This window comes from Macaca nemestrina (genome assembly GCF_043159975.1).
Source record: "Macaca nemestrina isolate mMacNem1 chromosome 11 unlocalized genomic scaffold, mMacNem.hap1 SUPER_11_unloc_4, whole genome shotgun sequence".
Taxonomy (NCBI): Eukaryota; Metazoa; Chordata; class Mammalia; order Primates; family Cercopithecidae; genus Macaca; species Macaca nemestrina.
The window spans coordinates 278546-299358 of NW_027257575.1; the positions used below are offsets into that span (position 1 = coordinate 278546).

Below are 20813 nucleotides of genomic sequence, written 5' to 3' on the forward strand. Positions count from 1 at the left end.
TTACTGGATGCTGTATTTACATTTTTTGGTGTTGTGGGGAGGGAGAAGGGGCAAGGTAGGGACAATGAAACCCAGCTTCTGTTATTCCCAGCTAGACATTGAGACTGACATGTAGAAGAGGACCTGGTATGGCCTGGCGCCTACTGTGGGCTCTTCTCAGATGGCCGCAGTGGGCCTCATGGCTTGAGAGCGAGCCTCTCGCTCTCCACCCCCTACTCCCTGACAGACAGAGGGAGAGATCCCCTTGGAGATTTTTCTTCGGATTGGGAGGGAACATGAGCATGAGGACAGGGGGACAGGGGAAAGGATGGAGGACGATCATCCACCTACAAAGTCGGGGTCTTACTGCAAACTTTATAGACAACCATGTCATTTAAGCATTCCACAAGCACTATCATCCTCGTTTCACAGATGACAGTCTCAGCAAGTCCCAGACGCCTGCCAAAGGGCCAGACTGGTGGCAACAAAGTCATAATGCATAACCACCTGGCCCAGTGGCGCCAGCCCACCCCTGACTGCAGGAGACGCTTCAGATGCCCCAGCAGAGAGAATGTCACAGCCCTGCTGAAGGGGGAGGATGACAACTAGAAGAAACAAACGTCCACATCACTTCCAGGATCTGAACAGTCACACTGGACCACCCCCAGGTGAGAAGTGGACGGTCAATCTCGGATGCCAGGCCACAGGGAGTGGTTACAACCACGTACCATGAGCCACATGCCCTTCGGCATCAGAAAGTGCTTTTGAGGAAACAAAACTGCTAAGGCATTGAAGATGGAATCGCTTTGACAGCAGAAAGAAGTGGGCTAATCTCAGTCAACACAAAAGCTCATGCAGTCCAGAGTCCTAAACCCCAGGAGGAGCCCATCTCTGTAATCAGAGCTTCACGGTCACTGCGTGTTCATGCCAGAGCCAGAGGCGTGCAGTGAATGGGGGCCAAGAGAGCTTCGACTTTCCACAACACATCAAGCATTGTCTTCCTGTTTTAGAAGCACACACTCCCTCACCCAGAGTCTGACTTTAAGTCTTTGCAGAATTATTTAAGCAGCTGTGTAGTAGCTACGGCTTTCTGCTCAGTTGCCTTTTTAAGTCAAAACTCCCAAGAGCCAAAGCAATCCAAGCGGCTCCTCAGCCAGTCTGTCTGCAGCGTGAGAAAGCAAAACTCAGAGGTGGCAGTGAGCGGTCAGGCCACCTGTGCCCACGCCAGGAAACCCAAGGGGTATAGGAATGTAAATTCTGCAGTGTTGGCAGATGTGGAGCAAAGGAAACCCTTGCATGCCGTTGGTGGGAGTGCAAAGCAGCACAGCTGTGAAATAGTATGGAGCATCTTCCAAAACTAGAAACAGGACTCTGTGATCCAGCAATCCCACGTCTGGGTAAATATCCAAACGAATATTGAACCATTAATGGAGAGAGGCCTGTATGCTCACGTCCACCACAGCGCTATTGACAGTCACTTAGATGTGAAATTGACCTACACACCTGTCAGTGGATGAACAGATAGAGACATTGTGGTGTATGGACACAAGGCGTACAATTCACCTTAAAGAATGAAATTCTGTCATTTGCAAAAACATGGATCAACCTGGAAGATATTTTGCTAAGTGAAATAAACCAGGCACAGAAATACAAATACTGCATGATCCACTTATATGTGCCAAACTTTTTCTTTAAAAAGTAACATTTGTAGAAAGAGTGGAATAGGGATTAGCAGGGACTGGGATTGGGGAAATGGGGAAATGCTGGTCAATTCTGGAGACTGAATGTACAGCGTGGTAACTACAATTAGTAACAACGTATCATCTGCCTGAAATTCAGTTAACAATGTATCATCTGCCTGAAACTGGGTAAGAGAATGGATCTTCCGTATTCTCACCACACACACAAATTAACTACAAGGTGAGGGAATGTGTTATCAATAGCTTGAACTCGGAGATGAAAAAAAACCCTGAAACCCTTTCCTTCCTCCTAAAAGCTATTTGTAGATTTTGAACATTGATCTGTGTGGAAAAAATTCTGTTTTTCTTCCAGTGAGTCTCTTACAGAAAAATAAATAAATAAAGCATGTTAAAGTACAGTCACCCTCAGTGTCTGTGGGAGCGGGTTCCAAGGGTCAGAATCCCAAAGTCTGCGATGCTCAAGTCCGTGATAGAAAATGGCGCATCATTTGCGTAGAACCCACGTGTGCTCTCCCGTGTACTTACAATCTCTACATTACTCGTAATAACGCAAACAACGTGAGTGCTGTGTTGTACTATCTTGTTTAGAAAATAATGAAAATGGCAAACTCTACATACGTTCAGAACAGGTTAGGCCATTCTTTTCCTTCTGAATATTTTCACTTTCAGTTTGGCTGAATCCAGGGCTATAGAATCCATGAACATGGAAGGCCAACTCTGCGTCTCGGAAATTTTTAACATTCAGCAGGCGGGGGAACGAATACAGGCTCTCCCCTCCCACATCCCTCAGTACTTCCTGGTCATTCTGCTGTGTCAGCTGCTTCTCTTTTGACCAACTTCACAATCTTCATCAGCAACGGGGCAGCTCTGGACACGGAGAAGCAGACATCCTTCACTTGCAAACTGTGTTTGCCGTGGCAATGAGCTCAAGACGGTGTCTTCTTCCAGACACTCACCCGAGGAATCCGAACCATATGTAGTGAGGATCAGTCCTGCCACACACAGCAATCTCTTGGATGCAGAGAAGCTGAACAAGTGGCCAGGGCTCCTCTGACGCACACGAGACCACGTGGAGAAACGTCTGGTAACGTTACGGCACCTGGCTGGTTCCACCATAAAGATGGGACGCAGAGCAAGAATTTCTTGAAGCAACATTCATACGTTTGGAGTTGAAACGCAAGCGCCTAAAACATTAGCTATTTTGGAATAGGTTGGGACAGGGAAAACATCTGTCATGAGATTGAAAACAAATTTTTCTTGAGACAAGCCTGCCTCTGTCACCTGTGCTGGAGTGCAGTGGTGTGATCACGGCTCACCGCAGCCTTGACCTCCCCGGGGCCAAGTGATCCTCCCACCTCAGCCTTCTAGGTAGCTGGGAACACAGGCAGGCACTACTGCACCCGGCTGACTATGTAGTTTTTGCAGACATGGGGTCTTGCTGTGTTTCCCAGGCTGGCCTCAACCTCCTGGGCCCAAGTGATCCTCCCTCCCGGGCTGCCCAAAGTGCTGGGATTACAGGCATGAGCCACCAAATCCAGCCTCTGTCATGAGTGTTATAAACACAGTACTTGAATTTTTTCCAACCTCTTGCTATCCAGCCAGCTTCCCCGGCTGTGGCGAGGGTGTTGCTACTGCTGTTCTCTCTCCATGAAGGGCGGGGCAGCAGATGACAGGCACACACCGTACCCAGGGAACGACTCGGCTCTAACAGGAGATGCCTCAGCTAAATGAAGTCCTCAGAGCCCCTCGAATCTCCACACCTGAGAGAACCGATCTCACTCACAGTCAGCAGTTTGTGCCACAGAAGCAGTAGAGACGCTTGCCTCTCCTCGGGGATCCCGGCCCAGAGACCCCACACCAGGACGTGTAGAACAGTGGAGAGTCACGCTTTCTTCTTTCTCCCTGCTGCCCGAGGGTCTCTCTCGGAGGGCGCGTCAGAGATGCACCTCTGTCAAGGGATGACTGACTTCCCTTTCATTTGTCTGAAAGGAAGTTTCTGCCCTTTCCTTCTCAGCAAATACAATTTTTCAATGAAGAAGTCAGCTCACCCCAAGACTCTGGGCTCAAGCGTGTCCCGACCTCCATCCCTGAGTACAAAATCTCCTCTCACCTCCAGGGCACCTTGGGAAGAGCCAGGACCCCGCTCACAGCTCCCCAGTAACACTCCTGGCCTGAAAAAAGCATCTGCAGTGTGGGCAAATTAAGGAGGCAACGTGCGTTTGTTGAGTCCTGCCAGCTAATTACAGATAAAACATGCTTTTTGATGGCTGTGAATGTTACTTATCTGCAATGCTGGCATTTCTCACCGATGTCCCTCTGTGCCGCAGAGCACTGCTGACTTCTGAGAACAACTTCTGCTTTCCTTGAGGAATTCTCAACCACCAGTTTTCATGCGAGGCACTGACTCTGAAAACTTCAGCCCTGTTAATATTTTTTACCCTTTTTCAGACTTTGAAAATGGGCTGCTTAATGAGAACAGCACGGCTAAACCCCTCGATGGCCACACGGCTGAGATTCACCACACACGATGCTGATTGACTCCCTGTCAGCATCGCAGGCATGACCCCTCGATGGCCGCATGGCTGAGGTTCACCACATGTGGCGCATGTTGGCATCGCAGGCCTGACAGCAGCATTCACACTGTCACCTCCTCTCTCTGTGGATTGCTGAGCTGCATCAGTGTTTTCATGCTGATATAAAGAACTGCCCAAGACTCTGTAATTTATAAAGGCAGAGGTTTCAGTCACAGTTCCGCATGGCTGGGGAGACCTCAGGAAACTTATGATCATGGCAGAAGGTGAAGGTGAAGCAAAGGCACGTCTTACACAGTGGCAGGAGAGAGGGAAGCGTGCAAGGGGGAGGAGTCCTACACTTAACGAAAAACCAGATCTCGTGAGAACTCCTCACAATCACGAGGATGGCAAAGGGGAATCCGCTCCCAGGATTCAATCACCTCCCAAGGGTTTGCCCTTGGCATGTGGGGTTATGGAAATTACAATTCGAGATGAGATTGTGGTGGGGACACAGAGCCAAACCATATCATGGGCTTTACTGACACCTTTTAAAGAAACTCTTAAATGTCCAGTTATCATCTGCCAAATTGCTGACTTTATCATAGAGCGAGCATGGATATACTAAGCCCTTCGAACCTGTTAGTAGTCGAGGTACTGACTAGGACTTATCTCCAGTAACCTGGCCCTGCCACACTGGGACCGGGGAAGTAGCCCCAACCCTAAGCCTTCCAGCTCTCACTCAGGTGGATTTCGAAGGCAGACAGGGCCATTGAGAGCAAGCTCAAACTCAGGGAATAAAACTAGGGACCCTTCAAGCAAGTGCAGACTCCTGCTAGCCTTAACAGGAGATGTGGGTTCAGAAAGGCACTCCCTCCATCTGTACATGCCGGGGTCCCCTGCAGGCAACATGCACCTGCTTCCCTGACAACCACCTCCCTGCTCATGAACATCTGGGGCAAAGGTGGGCTCACAGCCAGCCCCTGCCTGTCTCAGGAGCAGGGCCCATGGCTGCTTCTGTGTTCTCATCCTGAGACCTGTGGCCACCAGCCCTTGGCTGCTCCATCAGACATTATACGGTACTACTTCAGCAGGTCCTGTGACCCCACAAATCCAGGATGCATGAAGAGAAAGTGACTGCTGCTTAGCAATTAATCACATAAATACTGTAGCTTTCACTTGGGCCTTGTTTGCTAACACTGTATGTGCCTAGGCTGTACGTGAGAATCTCCAAATGCCGTAGAAATTATCCTGAACTTTGTTTCCCAGTTCATTCATTCATCCCCCAAATATTTAATACCTACTGTGTGCCATGCAACGCAGAGTACATAAAACAGAAATCCTACACAAAACAGAGAAAGCGCACACAGAACACGGACATAACATCGCCAAATGTGTGCTGCATAAAAGATTTACAAAGTTATATTTTAACTTAAAATCTTTTAAAAGCTACAAATAAAGGGATGCTTAATTCAATGACTCCAGTGATTTTCTTAAATCACCACATCTGGGTAAGCAAAGGAAAACAAAACGGGACAGGCCAGGTACCTTCAGGACAGGAATGATTGCGCTGTCTCCTGCCACAGGTTTCAGGCTTCAGAAGATGCTAAGATCTTTCTATCATCCTTAAAGCTATATTTTTTCTCTGACAATCTTGCTTTCTGAAATAATGGCTCAGTCCCGAAAAGACTTGCGGTTAATTTAAGACGTCTGAGGTTTTCTTTTGGAGAGTGGAGGGGACAAACGACCTACCAGAAGATGTATGTAATAAGCTTAAGTTATTCCAGAGAAGTTCGTGCACACCTTACGACTTTCTCTGAGGCCAGTGAGCTGCGGGCATCCCTCCAGGAAACACTGAGGCTTCCTGTGCACTAACTCAGATCGCGTCAAAAATACCGAGTTGCAGGGAGGAAAGCAGAGATGATTCCTAGTGCAACATGTAAATGTGATAAGATTTTGATGGTTTCACTAGCTATTTAAATAACAATGCTGATAGTACAAACTTTGATTTGTGGAAACATCTTTTCTAAAAGATCTGGCCCAACGTTTATTAAGTGGCAATGATTAAGAATATTCTTTATTTAGAAGGCAAATAAAGTAGAATGTATGCAATCCTATACTCACTGATACATTACAAGAAGTAGAACTTGTCAAGATCTCTGCTTTGCAACACCAACTCTTAATAAAAGAAACGCCTGTCTATGTAAGCACGTGCGTATTCAAGGATTTTTATTATAACATGTTTATGAAGAGACATGTGTTGGTATCATACATCCCAATGACCGAGGGAAGATGAGAATATCTTAGAGAGAATGGGGGGAGGGGGACTTCTTTCATTTAAAATGAAAAAAAAAGGTCAATAATCAAAGTGCAAAACTACTTGAAGAACGTGATCCTATTACAAGGTAACTTGTAGAACAAAGCAGTCCAGAGAGGCAAAAGGACTGACAAAGAGAAACACGAGTGAGTGAAATTAAATTTAATTCAATACATAGGCACCGCAGTATCCTTTCACTCAGCAATATGCGTTACGCACCGACTGCGGGCCAGGCACTGTCAGGTATGTGGCAATATCAGAACACAAAACATAAAACCTCTGTACCCTTGTGGCACTTCAATTCCCAGCCAGGTACGCTGGCTCACGCCTGTAATCCCAGCACTTTGGGAGGTGGAGGTGGGAGGACCACTTGAGGCCAGGAGTTTAAGACCAGCCTGGGGAACAGAGTGAAACTCCATTTCTACAAAAAACAAAATTAATTAACTGGGTGTGACAGCATGCACCTGTAGTCTCAGCGACTCAGGAGGCTGAGGTGGGAGGATTGTTTGAGCCTGGGAGTTCGAGGTTGCACTGAGCTCTGATTCTACCACTATACTCCAGCCTGGGCGATAGAGAGCCTGTCTCAGAAACATTCAAATTCCCACATAATTTTTACAACACCAATATACCATGCAACCATCTCCCTGATAAGCTCAATTATTTACTGGTCAAGGCATAGAATGTGAAGATATTATGAGGCACACGCAGGAACTAAACCTGCATGAATTTTTATCTTTTGCTAAAATGAGATTTGAGTGAACTAAATAAAACCACAATGAGTGTTCAAAGGAAAAGAATTGTCAACTGAACTGAAACAAAAATTAAAATTTATGAATTGCAGCCAAAATCATGATGGGAACTAAGCTTATGGCACGAAAGGCTCATATTTGAAAAAAGTAAGGTCTCAGGTCCATAATCTAAGCTGCCATCTTCAACTCAAAGCCAGTAAAAACATATCACAATGAGCACAAATAAAAGAAACTGAAAACAGAAAGGAGAAAACTCTAGTCACACCAAAAGCCTACGTATAAAAATTCCCAAGGAATCTACAACAGTCAGTCCTAGATCCAATAACTGAGTTTAGCCAAGTCACAGCACACAATCAAATCTTACTCTACATAGGGGCAAATCAGTATTTGGGACCTAAATTTTAAAAACCACACACTCACAGTAGCTATATAAAAATCACGTAGGTATAAATCTAACAAAGCACACAGAGGATGTGTATGAAGAAAATTACAAAACGCTGAAGAAAGAAAAGAGCTACATCAGCTGAGCCACAAGTCCAAGGAGAATCGGCAACAGGGTCAAGACGCCAATTCTCTCCACATTGACCAATAGACTTAACATAATTCCTGCATAAATCCCAGCAGGACACTGACCTGCAGACTTACAATTCCAACATAAATCCCGCCAGGACTTTCTGTAGATAAGACAAGCTAAAAGTTACATGAAAGGGAAAGAAACAGAGGACAATAAACATTCCAATTAAAAAAAAATTGGCAAAGGTCAGACAGACACTTCAACGAAGTGGATGGACGTAAGCACTAGGAAACTAACAGAACTGCCCACAAAAGAGTGGCAGTGCTACTATACATAAATTTAAAAAACAAAATACAACTGCAAGGGAGAAACAAATGGAACCAAGGGCTACAAAGATTATCTTATAGTTGGCAGAAAACCATGGAGGCGTTCTTTGCGTCTTTCTCTGAGAGCGCCACCTGACCACCCAGGAGACATCGCTGGCAGACCCAGAACCGGTGGACACTAACCACAGCTTCCACACTGAGAGGAAGGAGTCATTTGAAGAACATCCAAAAACATTCCTTCGGCTTTTACCATTCTGCTGTGCGAACTACCGAGTTAAGTTTGATGGCCTCTATACGAACACCGAGGTCCGCATTTATAATCCACTTTTTAAATCTTTCAGGACAGGACAATCCTCCTTTATCCCCTACCGTTTTCATCACGTTTCTATACATACCTGAAAAACTCTGCCACCTACATCAGATGTTTTGTCTAAACACGTTACTGTGACTTACCCTAAATTTACAACCGTTCATTTCAATTCCAAGTCCAAAGACTCATTTCCACAGTAATTATTGTACTCAGAAATTAAATTCCAGCTTCCTCGTCACACTTAAAATCAACTGCTTTCAACTTCTGGGTTAGAAATACAACTGATCTAATTCTGTAAACAGAGGATTTCATGGAAATACTCTCTCTTCATCTCACGACACGTGCAGGTGTCACTTGCAGTCTTCAATCCAACTCCCTGCCACCCAGAGCATGAAAGAGCAGCAAAGAATATTTATCCCCATCTCCTTGGGCCGGAGACCCACAGCATATCAATCACTGTCAAATCACGATTGCGCAAAAATCAGTTCCAACGCCCCATGGAGAATAAAGGCCATGCTGGAAGCTGAGGCCGGCCACCCGCTGATACCCTGGCTACCACGGAACTATTCCAGGCACGAACCACCTGCAAGTCCTGGGGGACAAAGCCAGCATGCAATGTTGCCATCAGACCTGTGAGTAGGATCCCTGGCATGGCCACATTAGCCTGGGAGAGTGAGGACGGGACTCAGAAGCTGCAGGGTGACCATGTTGAGAAGTACCCACGGGCTCCGTGACCAAGTCACAAGTAAAAAGATGAGACGCTTCCTGTGTTCCCATGTTGTGTCACTTTATCACTAAAAATTTAGTGCCCCTTCCTTTTTCCTAGGAAAGCACAAGGCCTGAGTAACAAGTGACCACTAATCTGGTTCTTTTCAGCCTCAACAGAAGGCAACAGCTGCATAAACCAAATCACTAGAACATCACACTTTATGGCTACATCACAGCTTTTATTGCATGTCAAACCCTCAGCTCCAAGCGGCACTGACCCCAAATTGGACTCAAAGAGAACAGGTGAGCTCTTCAATCTCCATTTCTCAACACTCAAAGCCTTTTCTGTATGAGCTCATGTGACTCTCAGTGCTAGGTTCATTCATTCATTCATTCATTTAGCAAAACTGCCGTGAACCCCCGGGATTCCCACCCTGCCCTCCGAGGGATACTGTTCTCCTGGGACCTGTGTCCACACCCACATTACTGCAGCCCAGCACCCTTCCCGGAACCGTGCACACCTCCCCAAAAGAAAACTGTACAGAGAACGGCAACACGTCCAGTCATGTTCGGAGGAGCAATTTCAACCGCTGATGTTTTAAGGCAACAGACTGATAACTGGCACCTCATCAATACAGAGTTACTAACTTTCCAGCAGTGTCTCTAGTCCCTCTACAAGGATATACAGATATATATGCAGGAGCTATCTTAGGAGTTAAAAAGACGCTGTTCAGGGAAACAGGAGAAAGCAAAACTTTTGAGGAACGGTGGGGGGAACGTCCACCTTCTACTGCCACAATTTGTGTCTCAGTGATCAAGCCAAGGTTCTCAACCTTTCCAATCTATTAACCCCCTGCCTGAGGCTCTGGGCTGAACCCCAGCTGTACTTCCTGGCAATAAACAACCTGCCCAACTGTGATTCCTGTGTGCACCTGGCACCAGTGGAGATGGAGCCATCTGCCCTGCTGTGCCTCCTGTGGGTGCCCCTGACGACACAGGAGATGGGGACCACCTGCCCAGCTATATTCCCTCTGGGTGCACCTGAGACTAGTAGGATCCTGCAGCATGTGCCTATACTGACGGCTGCTGCATCACCTCCTGCTGTAAAATCCCCCTTTCAGAGGTAACAGGACAATGGGGCAGGTTTTTTTCCTGGAGAAGTAAAGAACCTGAGAAATCCAGAGATTTGAGAAATCCAGGGGATTAGCAACACAAGTGACAAAGAAAAGGATCCTGTGACATCCACACGACATGACATTTGGCAGCACGAGAGTGTACTGGTATTCCCAGAACCACCTCGCACTGCATGGCATTGACATGTTTCCCATGCTTGTTACCTTCGGACAACACATTCAGGTAACCTTCACTTGCTAGGTTGCAGGTGGAGAGAGACTCCTGGAGACCACCAGTTGGAACCGAGACTCCATTATCTCCTGCTTGCAGCACTTCTGCATGAAGCTAACGCCTCCAAATGTGCGTAAGATTTACGAACAGCAGACAAGCTCCATGACATCTTCTGAGAGGGAAGCTGTGCCATGTCAGGGGTTGGGACAGCAGCAGCAAGAGAGATCAGCACGAGTGCTGGGGAGACGCAGCCGGGAAATCTCGGTGTGTGTAGCCCTGGGGTCTGAGGCCTCCAACTGTCCATGTGGCTCCCACAGCTCAAGTCCAGCGTGTGGTCATGACCCAGGGCAGGGCCACTCACAGAGCACAGTTCATCTCAAATATGATGGGGGTGCTGAATGATCCACCAACATACCAGAAGAGAATCGCCAGAACTCACGTGCAGAAGGCATGGATCAGACCACTCCCAGTAATACACACGCCCTCACCACCCTGCAGCTGCCTCCTCCCGCCCCCACACACAGCAGCCTCCTGGGACAACATCCTACTTGCCGGCCACAGCCTGGAGCCCCCAAAGCATGGAGGGGTTTAGTGAGCCACACAACATTCCCCCTTCACACCTGGGAAGTCAGCCCCTCACTGAAGTGGGTCCTGTACCCGCCAGCTGTGCATGATCGGAGGTGTGAAGTCATGGACCTGGTCACCTGCTGTGCACGATCAGAGGTGTGTAAGGTTCCAGACCTGGTCACCCGCTATGCACAATCAGAGGTGTGAGGTGATGGACCTGGCCACCCACTGTGTACGAATAGAGGTGTGTGTGATTAGCGACCTTGTCACCAGCTCTACACAATCAGAGCCATGCGACGTTACAGACCTGGTCACCAGCTACACCCAATCAGAAGCTTTTGAGGTTAGGGACCTGTTCACCTGCTGTGCACAGAAGGGTGAGGTTATAGACCTGGTCATCTGCTGTGCATGATCAGAGGTGTGCGAGGTTAGGGACCTTGTCACCTGCTGTGTCCAATCAGAGCCAGGCAAGGTTACAGACCTAGTCACCAGCGGTGCCCAATCAGAAGTTTTCGAGGTTCCAAACCTGGTCACCCACTGTGCGGGAACAGAGGTGTGCGAGGTTAGGGTCCATGTGCGTGGTGACAGACCTGGTCACCAGCCAAGACACTTGACATTTCCAGGGTCATCCCGGCTTCCTTCAAAACTTGAAAAGTCTTTAGATATTTCCCAAAAGCTCATCCATCTTTGAAAATGATATGCGTGTGCACAGGTGATACCGATGACTGAAGATTGAAGGTTAGAGCATTCCAGCCCTCTGCCCATGTCCCATTCCATCTGCGAAAACTTGAGCATAAACATCCCCCTCTCTGAAGCTCCCTGAACCCCGTGGCAGGCCTGGGACTCAGGTCCAGTGTCCTGTCAGTTACACTGAACAAAATGTAATTCAACACTGGCCATGTGCCCTGTGCTTTAAACGTCTAAAAACCACATAGAAACCTCCCAAAGAACTACAATCTATGAAAGCTTTCATGGCTAGTATTTTAGGAAGACGGACCAGTCTTGATCTAAATCAAAGCCGACACTGCCCAAATTAACTCTGACCCCAGCTTCGTGCAAAGGCAGCCATCGCCTGGCCGTCGGTGTGACCAGCAGCCTGGGCACAGACAGGACCAGCTCCAGTCCCTCCCTGCACCTTAAGCGGGCTTCTGAGCTGCTGTCCATGACCAGTGATGGTGACGCCCAGAGCAGCTTTCCAGGAAAGCAGTAAACCTTTCAGGTCCTCACCTCACGAGGATGGCCATGTATAAATCAACCGCCTTTGTTACTGCCCTGCCATTCCCAAAGAGGGAGTGGGTTAAACTTCTTCCTCCTCCACATGCCCAACACAAGGCACACCTGCCCCAGCACGAGGCTCATCTACTTATTCCCGAGAAACTCACACAACCCACAGAGGCCGTGTACAATCAGAGGCCGCGCACAATCAGATGCCACAATCAGAGACTGAGTACAATCGGAGATCACACACAATCAGAGACCACACACAGAGGCCAGAGGCCACAATCAGAGACCACACAAAATCAGAGGCTGCACAGACAACACAATCAGAGGCTGTGCATAATCAGAGGCCACGCACAATCTCTGCAACCTCATCAGAAACTGTTTCTGATCATTCACCTGAGGCCACCAAGTTTAAATGAGAGGCCCAGGTTTTAAAAGACACAAGGAGTTCTCTGAAGGCAGACTCCGTGCATTCCACTATCAGCACCATTTGTGCCTGTCACGGTCAGGAAGAACCACAACCACGTCTCGGTGCCCTTGCAGTGCAGGGCGCTGAGTTTCTCCCCCTTTCCAAGCCCGCGGTGGCTCCTGGCGACCCAGGGCCTCTGCTCAGCCAGGCGCCCCCAAGACCTTCCTCCCTCACCTCACAGGGGAGCTGTTGCAGCCGGGCTTTCTGGCTCATCACTCCAATTCAGTCACTTACACCCTCATTCCAGGCTGAAGGTCTCTTCTGAAAATATCCAAATTTTACCCACGTCAGGCTCCATCTTTTCCCTAAGGCTGCTCCCCCCCTGCAGAGCAGCAACTCTGGTGCCCGTGCAGCCGGGGCCTGGGGGCGGATCCGTGGGCTCAGAGCACCCAGCCCCTCAGCCCCTCTGTGTGTCCCCTTACTCCCTGCTCCCTGGCGTTAATGCCCTCCATCCTCGATTTCCTGATAGGCAAAAGAGCGTTAATTCTAAGAGTGCTAACCGAACTGGGTCACTTAACACCGCGTCCGGCCCAGAACAGCCCTTGATCAATGACAGGTATTGCTGAGCTGTTACCATTGCGCTGGTTCCGGTTTTCTTGTGAGCCCTTTAGGCTCTTTGCCGTAAAGGCCACTCAATGGTGCTGTCCAAGCCTGTCTGTGGCAGATGGACAGGTGAGTGGCCGATGCACACGTGTGATGCTGAATGGGATCGTTCAAAGTTGGCCCCGCGTATTTTGGTCAAGGTAAGGAAAACGCCGCCCGTGCTTGCTTGCTGTCGCCCTGCGGTGTCCAGAAGGAGACGCTTAAAGGCAACTGCGCCACACCTACCTTCTTGGAAGGAGACGGCAAGACCAGACTGGCTGGAGCTGGGAAGTTGTGCGCTACAGATCAGGGCTGCGTGACCCAGGGAAGGCATCACTCGAAATACCTGCTGGAGAACGGCCAATCCGACCCGACCGTCCACCTCCAGGGTCAGCCACGGGACTCCTCTTGATGTGTCATCCTGATCACCCCTCACAGAATAAATGAGCCTTTGACTTCAGCCTGTCCTAGGTACAACACCGACTGCCACCTCCCACGTCCTGAACCAGCCTGTCCCGGGGATTGCTGTGGACATAGAGGAGAAGGCCCAAGACATCTAGTGGCATTTCCTGGCAAGGACACTCACGATGCTTGACCGTAAAACTCAGGGTCAACTGGTTTTTCGGACAGACTGGAATTTACTTGTGGCACGCATGGATTCTGATTGACCCAGGGATGGGCAAGGAGGCTGACGGAAAACCCATTGTGACTGCGCCAGGCATTCCCGCACACACCGACATCTTCAGACTCGGGCGGCGTCCTAGTCTTACAATCAAATCGAAGCCCAGAGAAACTAGGGAGCTTGTCCAAGACCTGCAAAAAGTATGTGGACAGCTGGCATTCAACTAAGTCCTTCCCTGGATCCATCCGCGCTGCTACCGGCCCCCACTCCCACCACCCCGCCATGGCCCCCGATAGACACAGCAGATCTGAACATCCGGCACCCCAAAAGCAGAGTAGGGAGCAGAGCCGGCTTCCTCAGGGGGAACTCACATGCAGCCCACTCCCCTTCTTGCCGAATGCCTGGGGACTCTATGCGGTAAGGTCTGCAGATGTGGCCTCACTCTGCACCAGGAGATCCAGGTGGCAGGCAGCGTTTTGGAGAGTGCTCCTCCAGAAAGGAGAGAGGCATCTGACAGGGCTTGTCGGCTGATCCATGAGACACAGGACACCTGAGAGAAGGGCCGACAAACCCCACAAAATCGCTGCGCACGCTTCGGACAGGTCTTGCTGCAGACTGTGGTTCTCGTCAGGCGCGAGGAAGTTTCCCAGGGCAGGAGCTCTCCTTGCACAGCAAAAGCGGCACAGGCGATGCAGCAGGGCGTACTTCAGCCCAGGGCTCAGGAACCACGGGGTGCAGCGCAGCCTGCAGCAAACCAGACACATCAGAAACGAAACTCCCACCTTTTACATTCAGTGACATTGAACGGAGGGAGTTATCTGTAGCAATGGTCCTCCTGGGGGACCCGTACAGCATGCATGACCACCGACACTGACCACGAGTACTTCCTAGATCCTGGGGGCTACCCCACTTTACATGCACGGTTCCATTCACAAATCTATGTGGGGCAGTTGTTAGCCCCAGCTTAGAGATGAGAAAAACGCTGCTGGAAAAGCTAAGTGAGAAAATCAGACTTCAGCACACCTGCCATCTCCAAGCCCCCTACTACTGTATGTACTAGGCTCTCAAGGTTGGGTGTGTGGCATTTTAAGTGACTAATCATAGGTGGTTTTCTTCTCTTCTACACTTGTTTAGCCTGAACGCGCACGTACATGCTCTGCTGCAGGTGCACTGCCGTATGTCGACCAGCAACGCTCTTTTCTGTCTCGGGTTCTCGTCACTGCCTTCCGGAAAGCTCTCGCCTGCTTTACAGCCAAGCCAGGTAGGCCTGGTCAGCCGCACAGTCAAATTCCTGCAGTGTCAGAGCTAAGTGCTGGCTGAGACTTTAACAGCGAAGACAGCGGAGTAATGGGGATAAACTGAACAAAACTGTATTGTAACGCAGATGAACGTCTAGAAGCAAAAGAAGCTGACACCCCTAAGAGATCAGGCGACTGCGTCTCACTATGATGTTAATAGCAGCTTGCTGTTTCCAGTGCCTCTCTGTGCCAGGGTTTCCAGTCAGCGTTTGTGTTTAACTGCTCCTGGGCTACCTGATCAAACCTCTGCAGAGATCAGGGATATCTAAATTGACCCGGTATTTGACCACAGCAAAGTCATTAGCCTTCGAGATGCATTTGAGACATCAACTTGCGTTCTTCAAGAGGTTTAAGACACACATAAGTCTTTCTTGCCAGGCTCAACACACACGGCCGGCCGTTTCTGAAGTCAGTGTTTCTGGAACAAAAGCCTTGGCCTGCCCCAGTGAACATTCACAATGAGCACACTGTCGCGAGGCTGCTTGGCCAACCAGCAGGGGGCAGGAGAGAGCTGCAGGTGCCGCGTGGGGTCCCTGCAAACCTGCCTCAGTCAAGCGCGGTGCCTCCTGCCAATCCAGCGGCTTCCTCCAAGGGGAAGAGGCCTCTTCAGCTGCTACTGCACTGATTTCAGGCGGCTCAGCCAATGGGGCAACAGATTCAACAGAGTCCCATGTTGTTAAAGGAAAACTTCTGTTACCAGGCAACCTTAGGGTCAGATTCAACGAAATATAACCAACAACATTGCTTCCAAAACAACATGCTACTAGTGTCTTATCCTTCAATGCTGCTTAAACACGGAAAAGTATGAGGAAAAAAGAACATGGCACTTACTTCTTAAAAAATAACCCCTCTTCCAGGTTCATTTTACCCCTATCATAAAGACTTAGAACTGTGGATTGCCTACAGGAACGCGGAGTGGGGGTGGATCCCCACGCTGACCCAGACTCACCCCAGGTCAGTCATCCCCCCACCATGCGGTTCACACCTCTCCAGGCCCTGTCACCTCATGAAGGAAAGGTGGCGTCTCTGAGCTCTCTTTGCAGGAAGCACCCAAACACGAGCTAGAGACACAGACACACCCACAACTGCTTTGAAATCCTGAACATATTTAAGGACTTCATTATAAGTTTTTTAAAACGGTAAGAACAAAGTGAGCCTGGTTTTAACGTCTCAGCCACAATAACACCGTGTACATCTGTCTTTTACTGCTTGTTCCTTCTCTGGCAGCTGCTGCCTGGCTGGCCGACTGCAGAAGAACAGCCTCTGGTACTCCCAGGAAGCCCTCTGTAAAAGCGTGACCACCACGATCACGTCTCAGGACGCCACACACGTTAGGGTCGCCCACAGACCGCCATTCCCACTGCCTAGAAGGCACTGAACGGGCCTCATGCTCTTTGTCAATGTCAACCTTCCTAAGCTATGTTGTGTTGAAAATTTTTAACCGCAGTCCACACATACTTCTTTGTTTGTGTCTTGCTTTTATCCTAGAGGAATATTTTTATGGAAAATTAAGCTGGCAAAGTTGAAGGGTTTTCTGAAAGTCGACTCCTAATCCTGGAAGGAAAAAAAATGGGCCAGATGTGGTGCTCACGCCTGTAATCCCAGCAGTTTTGGAGGTTGAGGCCAGGAGATTGCTTGAGCCCAGGAGCTCGAGACCAGCCTGGAAAACATGGCAAAACCTTGTCTCTATTAAAAATATCCAAAAAAAAAAATAGCTGGGCGTGGTGACATGTGTCTAGTCCCAGCTACTCAGGAAGCTGAGGTGGGAGGATCACCTGAGCCCAGGAGGTGAAGGCTGCAGTCAGCCAAGATTTGCATCACTGCACTGCAGCTTGGGTGACAGAGTAAGACACCGTCTCAAAAAAACAAAAAGCAAGAACAACTGTATAAATCATTATAGAAGGGAGCTGGCCGGGCGAGGTGGCTCACGCCTGTAATCCCAGCACTTTGGGAGGTCAAGGTGGGCAGATCACCTCAGGTCAGGAGTTTGAGACCAGCCTGGCCAATATGGGAAAACCCCATCTCTAATAAAAATACAAAAATTAGCGGGGCATGGTGTTGGGTGCCTGCAATCCCAGCTACAGGGGAGGCTGAGGCAGGAGAATCATTTCAACCCAGGAGGCGGAAGTTGCAGTGGGCCGAGATTGCGCCACTGCACTCCAGCATGGGCAACAAGAGCGAGAGTCCACTTCAAGAAATAAAAATAACAATGAAGGGAGCTAATGTTTTTCATTTAAGGGAAGGGAAAAGAACATTCAGTATTTATACCTCTCACGCACACATCTGCAGTGGTGTCCTAAAGTATTCAAGATACACACTCCTACAAATATAGCTCAAAACTACTCACCAAGTTACATGCTAAAAGCACATGCATTGTAAGAATGCTACATTATATTTTTTAAGCATCTGTATCCAATATTTTAGCATACTGGCAGTTTTCCCTTCAGGTGCTGTATGCCTATATTATTACATGTTTAGTCATTCATTTTAGAATTTATGACTTGCTTTAGGTGAAAAATATGTTTAAACATAAGCTACTAAATTAATGACTTAGGGGAAAAGTTACTAAGTTAACTTGGAAGTTAAACTTTGCAAACTGAATTTGTTGGACCTCATGCAAGCTAGACGATAAGTTTTTTAAATTGTTTCTTGTGTGTTTCCCTCGAGGATGGAAATCTCTTTACTCTCATCCACTGTGCACACTGCAGCCCCGCCTCTCCTCCACCGCGCCACACTGCAGCCTGCAATTCACCCTGTACCAGGCTTTCCACACCTTACCTGAAAGTCACTAAGTATAACCAAGAAGGAAATGAAAAGCAGATAAATGACCTCCACCCCCACATTTAGCATGCAAATGTTAAAAGTTCATCAAAGTAAAACCAAAAACCCACGTTAACTCACGATTGTAACTGGGAGAGTTATGTACATGGCAATTTGAAAAGTCATTTAAAGTTAAGTAAAAACCTAATTGAGACTCTCAATAAATACAGTTTATACAAAAAGACATGTGCAAAGATTGACAGTGAGGAGAGGACTTCACTCTGCATCCAGCCTGTCCTGGAAGCCACGGCCAAATGCCAGGTTGTATGGATCCGAAAAGCAGGAAAAAACAAGTGTTGAAAGGTGTACAGTCTCAGCAATGTACAAATTCGATGTAGGATGCTCAGAAACCTTGAATTTCCAATCAGGAAACAGCAACATGAGGAAGTTTCCCAGCAGTGCCCACCTTCTGCCTACGGCACGTGTAACAGGAACGCTGGCCACCTCCGGGGGGACAGAGGCTTGCTGGTCACATTCGCTCTAGCAGCCGCACAGCTGGCCCCACCACAAACACCTGGCTAATACTGAAGAACCACTCACTCCCTGGGCTTTGCTCACTCTAGCCGGGAGAGCATATTTACAGAGTACTTTATCAACTGAGTCCTCGTTCAATGCGTCAAGCTTGTAGAAGGCAGGGCAACCCCATTCCTGGCCCAATTAAGTGAACTGAGCAGAGCAACTGCCCCCAGTTGGACGGCACTCAGTCACGACAGCAGGAGCCACTGTTCACAGGGCGCTGGCTTCGTGCCGAGAACAGTTCCAAGCGTCTTCTCTCTGTCCGAGGAATGTGCACTGCAACCCTGTGGGGCCGTTTGCAACGTCCACCAGAGTTCTGACGCAGCCAAGTCCAGCCTGTCTGTGGGCCTCGCCACGTGGCCGTCCACATCCCCTGCAGACCAGACCTCACTGCAGGGACTGCGGGTTCCAGGGCTGCCTTGAGGCACATGCTCCCTTTGCCACCTCCTCCTGGCCCCTGACATCAACCCTCACCACTGCTGCCAACACTTGATTTTCTCATGGCTCCTGAGGGGCCTGTTCTGCCCTTCCCTGCTCCCTGCGTCCGGCTTGGAGGGTGCCCACATCAACGCCAACGCCAACGCTCATGTAATCACCAACCCTTCCACAGGGCGTGATGCCTAGGAGTCTCAATATCAGAAAGTCAGATTCCTGTGCTTGTCGGAGAATTTCTTCCCATTGTAGAAGTGAAGGAGATAAAATTCTAGGTGCCTGCAATAACCTCATTTCCACAATGAAGCCACTTCTGTAGCACACAACAAACAAACAAAAAAGCTTTTTTAAAAACTTCTTTTATACAAGCTAAATACAATTTAATTTTTACATCCACGTTCTCATCAGCTCCCACCTGGTGGGCAGGCAAATAGTAATTTTCAAAGAAACAAATTGTTCCATAATTTTAACACTTAGCATTTTCACTATTAAGCAAGAATTCTCCCAAAAATACACGAAGATCTTGTTCTCACCTTCAAAAATTGATTGTCACACAGTGAAATAGCACTTAATGCAAAGGAATTTTCTTTTCAGGTTTCTGTTCTGGAAAAGAAAAAAAAAGATTTCTGGCAAAGAGATAAACACTAATTATGTCATAATCCAAAATGTCTCCAGGAAAAATAATGTCATCCAATTAGTTCTTTGAAGTGTTACAAATACAGCTGAGTTTTAATAGTAATTTGTCCATAATTATCAAAAGAATCTTTTAAAATCTTAATACTGAAAGAATAACCATAAACGGATATAAAACACAAAGCAGAAGGGTTAAAATTTTGGGGTAGATTTTGGCCCATATTTTTAACATATGAGTAGTTATTTACCTAGCTGAAGCTTATCCCTCTCCTCCTAGGCTCTTCAAGACTGATTTTCAAATATAGACTGGCTTTTGGTACATGAAGGCAGCTTTAAAAGACGTCAGGATCAGGCCGGGCACAGTGGCTCAAGCCTGTAATCCCAGCATTTTAGGAGGCCAAGGTGGGCTGATCACTTGAGGCAAGGAGTTTGAGACCACCCTGGACAATATGGCAAAACCCAGCCTGTATTGAACACTTTTGTAATTAGCCAAGTGTGGTGGCACACACCTATAATCCCAGCTACTTGGGAGGCTGAGGCAGGGAGAACAGCTTGAACTCAGGAGGCGGAGGTTGCAGTGAGCCAAGATCGCACCACTGCACTCCAGCTTGGGCGACAAAGTGAGACAGTCTCAAACAAGAACTTAGCCCTCAGGAAAAGCGTTGACCACCACCCACCCCAACCAACCCAAGGAAACACATGGCAATCGTTATCATCTGATTTTGACACAATAAAGTTCTATTCTCCTCTTTAAACACAATGGTAAACACCTGCCATCAGTCCACAGAAACTGTCAGGACCCAGTAACACTGGACTAGCAAGATTAATGGGCCACGTATGCAGGGTTCAGCTGCAGAAAGTGAAGACACCAAGAATGGTGTGTGCTCAAACCAGATTCCTTGCTTTCGGGGTGGAGGGGCTTCCCGGGAAAATCTAGTCCAGCGTGATGGTTTCCACTTCCACCGAGAGGAGGAAACAGGGGGTTTCCTGAGGGCACTGACAGGACTTGGGTCTCTGCCCCTTTGTCCTCTGTCCTATTATGGGATGAGGGTGGGCTGAAGGCAGGTTCTCCCTACATCTTCCGGGCAGGAGAGATGGAGCTGACAAGTGAACGATGGCTTTTCCAAAACATTCTCATGTTTATAACCTGTTATCAACCTGTTTTCCCTGGAGATCAGTGAAGCAGCATCACTGAT

General features: G+C 48.3%; 1 protein-coding gene across 3 annotated transcripts in view; it reads right to left on the reverse strand.

Moving 5' to 3' along the window:
• The window catches only part of LOC139361162 (disco-interacting protein 2 homolog C-like), a 93590-nt gene that overhangs the window by 35099 nt on the left and 37678 nt on the right, over positions 1 to 20813 (reverse strand). For 2 of the 3 annotated variants that reach the window (XR_011618699.1, XM_071089641.1), the window contains exons 2-3: positions 19518 to 19587; positions 18443 to 19297 (exon numbers count right to left, since the gene is read on the reverse strand). The gene's annotated coding sequence lies outside the window, so the exon portion shown is untranslated. Of the gene's footprint in view, positions 1 to 14289; positions 14459 to 18442; positions 19298 to 19517; positions 19588 to 20813 lie in introns of those variants that run through there. The other variant, XR_011618700.1, reaches the window with a different exon arrangement.